The sequence below is a fragment of the Maniola hyperantus genome, chromosome 8 (assembly GCF_902806685.2).
Source record: "Maniola hyperantus chromosome 8, iAphHyp1.2, whole genome shotgun sequence".
Lineage (NCBI taxonomy): Eukaryota > Metazoa > Arthropoda > Insecta > Lepidoptera > Nymphalidae > Maniola > Maniola hyperantus.
In genome coordinates this window covers 4074128-4081114 of record NC_048543.1, presented here as the reverse complement: position 1 = coordinate 4081114, position 6987 = coordinate 4074128, and the positions used below count along the sequence as shown (strand labels likewise).

The 6987-nt window shown below is 37.4% G+C and overlaps 1 long non-coding RNA gene across 1 annotated transcript; it reads left to right on the top strand.

The window, feature by feature from the left end:
• The first annotated feature begins 365 nt into the window (after positions 1 to 365).
• On the top strand, positions 366 to 6987 carry LOC138402683 (uncharacterized). The gene is made up of 4 exons (XR_011237036.1): positions 366 to 501; positions 4273 to 4478; positions 5308 to 5458; positions 6889 to 6987. It is a non-coding gene; the product is annotated as an uncharacterized lncRNA (long non-coding RNA).

Sequence of the window (6987 nt, the reverse complement as noted above, 5' to 3'; positions counted from 1 at the left end):
ATAATAATATGATACCCCACTTGGTATATTTATTAATTTTGCTTTGAAAGTTGCAAATATTAATTAAGTATAATATGTTCATGAACGCATTTTTTGTGATGTAACCACAAATTCATGGTTTTCGGATTTTTCCCCTTACTTGTGCTATAAGACCTACCTGCCTGCCAAATTTCATGACTGTAGGTCAAGCGGAAGTAGGTACTCTATAGGTTTTCTTGACAGACACGACAGACGGACAGATATCAAAGTGATCCTATAAGGCTTCCTTTTTTTACTTTTGAGGTACGGAATGAAACTTTGTTATTTGTTTTTTGTTAATTGATCGGTCACTCCTACATCATTTCTTCAGGTTGGTGTACTTCTTGGTGGAGCTATAGCACGATTGGTCCGAGCTGGATTAGTCCTAGCACGGATCATCTTAGCAGGATTTTCGCTTGGTGCACACTTGATGGGCTACGCAGGAAGAGAAGTTCTAAGAATATTAGGTCAACTTATACCTAGGTAAGTTCACTTTACAATACACTTAAGAGCGTAAAATAGGGTTATGTAGCGTACAAGGAGTTTAAGCCCATTTTTGACCCCTTAAATTTCGTAAATCCCTGCATTTACTTAAAAACTTATTTATACTACATTGTAGGAAATTTTCTGTTTTATTACCAAGTAAGACAACATTTTGCAATTTATTGATAGTTTGTTTCTTATTGCCTAAAATATCAAAAGACTATTATTCAATTTTCGATTTCGTGCCATCTTTGACATTCACTACATCAAAAGTTACCTATTGAATTTACACAAAAAGATATATTTATTAAAGGAGAGGTCCTAAACTACTACTATAGCAGATAAAAGTTTTCTATTTAGTATTTTTTACATTATAAAAATCCAAACCAAAAAATTATAATTTCACAAAATTACAGACATATAAAAGTGTCATTTTGGTGGATAATTTTTTATCATTCGTAAATAAAATTAAGTACTCACAAAAATATAACATATTTGCAATATACAAAGAAGAAGAAAATCTGAAATTAATTATTTTTAGTTTCCAAAAAATAAGCTTGAAACCCACCACAAAACTGCGCGAACATGCAGTAGGAAATTGAACTAGGAAACTAGTACTGTCCGAGGCCTCTCCGAGAACGGACGTATCGCTTTTTTTCTTGGCGACTCTTATTGGATTATTTAGAATATACCTGAAATTTTAGTACGATTATCACTCCTCAATACTAGGTATTTTTAATACTCGCTATTTTTCTTACAGATATAGATTAATACTTTTGTATATATTTTTTAATTTTGTTTATAATCCTAATAATAATCTATACTAATAATAAATAAAATTGAAGTGTCTGTCTGTAATTTCGAAATAACTACCTCATATCAAGCTCATATGGTTATTTGTACTATTTTTCTTACTTACTATATATACTATACTATAGTACTATACTTTTTGACGACCTCCCTGGCGCAGTCGTGAGCGCTGTGGGCATATTAGTGGGAGGTACCGGGTTCGATTCCTGGCAAGGGTTTGGAATTTTATAATTTCTAAATTTCTGGTCTGGTCTGGTGGGAGGCTTCGGCCGTGGCTAGTTACCACCCTACCGGCAAAGCCGTGCCGCCAAGCGATTTAGCGTTCCGGTACGATGCTGTGTAGAAACCAAAGGGGTACGGGTTTAATAAAAACTGCCATATCCCTTCCAGGTTAGCCCGCTATCATCTTAGACTGCATCATCACTTACCATCAGGTGAGATTGCAGTCAAGGGCTAACTTGTATCTGAATAAAAAAATTAAAAAAAACTATAACTGAATCACACGTTTTTAAAATTTTTGTGTCTGTCTGTCTGTTTGAACGGGCTAATCTTCGGAACGGCTGAACCTATTTTGACGGGACTTTCACAGACAAGTAGATGATTAATCAGGGATCGAGTAACATAGGCTACTTTTTTAACGGATTTCACAATATTTTTACTGTTCAAACTATGTATACATTCGGGAAATGGTGTGTGTTGAATATGTGGAACCTGATGTATAGTGTTAATATGTTACTTTGAGTAACACACTTATTTATGCCAAACATGTATTAGGTAAGTTTTTGTAAATAAATTGGACTTTGAATAAATCTGCATTTTTCTTAACTCTCTTGCCCTCACATGAGTATAAAAAAATCAATAACGATAAATTAAACTTTGTATTATTTCTTGACTCTCTTATTCTTACACAAGTATGTAGAAAATGGTATTAGGTATTGGTTACAATTATAATTTTTATGTACTCGTACTTAATCTATAATGTGTATATAATGTAAAAAAATTAAAACTCTAATAACTAACACCACACTCTCAAAAATATTAAAATAAATAATGCATTTCAAGATTACTTTAGGATCAAAACGGGTTTGTTAAACTACACTGCACTCGGTACGTCCAGTCACGTAAACAAACAAAAAACCTCGGGTAAATACCTAAACATGCCAAGCGTGAGAATCTGTTAACGGTCTTAACACCCTTTGAAATTTGGTATTCAAGACAGCTACAGTACGCGGCAGAAAGTAATGTACATCGACCTTTAGAAGGAGATAGCAGATTTGTAGGGTGTTGTCACTGTCGTTGAGACCGACAAAACGTCACATAGGTATGCCGTATGAGTGACAGAGACAACGCTCTACAAAGTTTTTTTAGTGTTCCATATCTCAAAGGAAAAAACCTAAGGAACCCTTAGGTATAGGATCACTTCGTTGTCTGTCTGTCTGTCTGTCTGTCGTGTCTTTCAAGAAATCTACAGTGTACTTTCCATTGACCTAGAATCGTGAAATTTGGCAGGAAGGTACTTAGGTCTTATAGCAGACATGAGGGGAAAATCTAAAAACCGTGAATTTGTGGTTACCTCACCAAAAAAAATTAAAATGTCTTCGTGAACAATTAATTAGCATTTTCAACTTTTAAAGTACGATTACTATACCAATCCGGGTATTATATGAAAGGAAACCTGGAAATACCTGGAAATTCTAAAATGGATTTTTATTTATTTTTATGCATAAGAGTTTTTGATTTATCGTGAAAATGTCGAAAAAATACAAGTTACGGAACCCTTGGTGCGGGAGTCTGACTCGCACTTGGGTGGTATTTAGGTATGTTTAGTGTTTGTTTTGATGACATTCTTAGAGGAGCGCAGTAGTGAACGCTGCTGCCTTACAAGTGGGAGGTCTTAATATGAGCGATGCCCGGCAGGCGCAATTTGGGAATTTATGATATCTAAATTGACTCCGATCTGGTCTGATCTGGTGGAAGACTTCGACCGGCTAGTTACCACCCATGCCTACTGTGCCATGAAGCGAACTAGCGCTTTGATACAACGTGCCACGCTGCTAAAAGACTAGAATCTGGCATAATCTGGTACTTCTTCTATTCCAGCCGTAGTTAGGTTAGGTTAGTCACTTATCATATAATAGCTGATCCCCGCGGCTTCGCCCGCGTAGATTTAGGTTTTTAAAGATCCCGTATAGCCTATGTCACTCAGGAATAATGTAGCTTTCTACTGGTGAAAGAATTTTTAAAATCGGTTCAGTAGTTCTAAAGATTACCCCCTACAAACAAACTTAACGACATTACCTCTTTATATAATAACAACGGGCCGTGCAGCAGAAATCGTAATATTTTAATTTCGCCATAACTTCAAAACCAAACGTCCAATTTTAATCATTCAAAGACCAAATATTATCTCCATAAACTGTTCTTAGTGATGAAATCATTTATTTTGATAAGGATTAATAGCATGAGTAAAATAAACGCGTTTAAATGTAGTCCAAAAAAAATTCAAGATTTTTAAATAAAAAAATGGTTGCTGTGCCTCACTCGACATAGATGGGTATAGTGTGTCGCGGACTTTTTTGTAGATATTTATAAGATCTACAATTAATTAGAACATTTTATGGTTCTATCTTTTATAGTTTAGGCAGCGTACGCAAAATAAGTAACTTTTCTGGTTGATTTTTTACACCTTGTGTCCGAAAAACCCAAATATCTTACGGAACCCTATTTTTTTCCAAAATAAAATATAGCCTATGTTACTCGTGGATAATGTAGCTTTCGAATGGTGAAAGAATTTTTAAAATCGGTCCAGTAGTTTTTGAGCCTATTCAGTACAAACAAACAAACAAACAAACAAACAAACAAACAAACAAACAAACAAAGTTTTCCTCTTTATAATATTAGTGTAGATGAGATTGCAGTCGAGAATTATCTTGTTATCGATAATTTTTTTTTAAACCACAGAATCATAGGCTTAGACCCGGCAGGTCCACTCTTCTATAGCGTCCTCCGTGGGCTTGATGCAGCCAGCGCTGCCTTCGTCGTGATCATCCATACAGACAGAGTTCTAGGCACAACTGTGTATACGGCGGGCACAGCCGACATTGTGGTAAACTGCATACGCCCCCTTCAGCCCGGCTGCGTAGATGCCACCGACGGTACGACTGCAAGTAAGTATGTCATCACTCATCAGTCATCATAAGTCATCAGTATCACCATTATTAAAAATAATAAGCATTTTAGCATATTTCGTGGTTTAACGACACAATTGTATTGTAGAAAACGGGTAAAAGTACATACCTCGATTAATTTGGTGATTTTTATCTGCCGATATTTCGACTCGGTTGCATGCCCCGTGCAACTACGAGTTTCTACAGTATTTTTTTTGTTTTCACTAGATGCGCCGCTTCAAAGTAGATAGGTGTAGATTATGTAGTTCATTTGTTCACCTAACAAAATATAATGTTACAACGAACGTGTCGGTGTCTGCACTCCTATCAATCGTAATTCTCTTTAGGCGCAGTCCGCTTGTAAAAATTAAACTTGTGCGATAACTCTAAATAATCTATGAGGAGAGATTGGGTTATGTGGGATTTCTACCCACTGAAACACAGAATATATATAATAGTACTACGTAACTGAAACCCCCTCGGTGGCCATCCTCAGCGCATAGTATCCGGGAACTCTTACGAACGTGCGCCGGGCTGTCTACTTTAGGCACACCTCCCCTAAACCACAAAAGGATAATAAAAACTAATAATTATGCTAACCTTAGTTTAAGTCGCGCAAATTACTAATGCGCGTGGCCTCCATTTTAGTGACTTCAGCCCTAGACTGAAGTTTCGAGCTCAGGGTATACTTTTATTTCGACTGACGTCAAAATGGCGTCATTTCGATGTTAATGAGACATGGTTCAAGCGCAATAGCAATTTGCGGGACTTATACACCGGTTATTACTTGTATATAGACGTAAATATTTATAATTACGAATTATTTTAGTTACCTGCAGCCACAACAGATCCTGGCGGGTATTCTGTGACGCAGTGCGCCGGCCAGGTACGCTGATAGCCATACAAGCGCCAAGCTGTCTTCTCTGTACTATTGTTGCCGGAAGTGCAACTATTGATATGGGAGACCTAACTTCAACAAGGTGTGTATTCTAAAATAATATTAAAAGAACCTTTTGTTTGACGTCATTGTACAATTCTAAATATGTACCTAGGTAGATGTATACCTAAATGGAAATCAAAATATGCTTCCTTTTTAGGGTTCCGTACCTCAAACGGAAAAACGGAACCCTTATAGGATCACTTTGTTGTCTGTCTGTCTGTCCGTCTGTCTGTCAAGACACCTACTTCCCGTTGACCTAGAATCATGAAATTTGGCAGGAAGGTGGGTCTTACAGCTGGCATTAGAGGAAACATCTGAAAACCGTGAATTTGTGGTTACATCACACGAAAAAAATTAATTTGTGGTCATAAACTAATAATTAGTATTTTCAATTTTCGAAGTAAGATAACTATATCAATTGGGGTATCATATGGAAGGTCTTCACCTGTGCATTCTAAAACTGATTTTTATTTATTTTTATGCATCATAGTTTTTGAGTTATCATGCAGAATGTCGAAAAAGTACGACTGAATTAACCCTCCGTTAACTCCTCCGAAGGAACCCTCGTTGCGCGAGCCTGACTCGCACTTGGCCGGTTTTTTCGTAGTAGGGCCAGCAGGACAGGAACTACGTGAGGTATCTATAGTACGCGACAGGTCGAGATGGCAATCGGGGAGGGAACGTCTTGCACACCCGCACAGCCCTCGCGCTAACCCGGTGCGGGCGAGCGCGGGTGTGCGGGGCGTCCCCCCACCTTATAACCCGATTGCCAACTCGATCTGTCGTGGACTATAGGTGTGTACTTAGGACCTATTATCCTCGTAGTCCTAGGCCAATTATTAGGTCCGAGAAAAAATTGCATACCTGCTACATTCAGTACAAGAAACCGTCAATAACTCAATACTAATATCCATACTTCCATACTAATATTATAAATCCACGGAAAAGACAGACAGATAATGATAGCGATCGGAGAAATTACTTTTCTTATGTTAGGATCTTAATTTAATTAGCTTCAAAATTGCATTATATTTTTGGCAACTTTATTTTTAAATAGACTTTCAATTGTCATTCTGGAGTTTTTGACGCTAGTTGGCGTAAAACGGCGGAAACCAATCAGATTCTTAATTGTCACGTTGGCAACTCTAATTTTCAAATACTATTCTGTCATTGGTTGACGCCGGTTGGCGCAGAGCGGTGGGACCAATGAGGTTGGGTTTCTCCCACCCTGACGGTTGGAAGCTTGACGAGAGGGTTCGTTGGTTTTAGCGGACACTCTTGAGAGAGATCCTGTGTTGTTAATAAGTGCAAGTTGTGAGAAGTGTTGTTAGCAGTTATTATAGTAAAACTAATAGAATGATTAAAGTGATTATTTATGAGTAACATGGTAGCATCATTTCCGAGAGCCTTCATCGCAATCCTACGTAGGGTGAAGCCTATAATTAGTAAATAATGACAATTTTTTTTCAGCGCGCGTGGTACTTACTACCTTGGCACAAACCCGGAACCTCCATATGGACAAGGAGAACAGGGGTACTGTTTCTGACCGCAAAAACAAAAAACATGAAG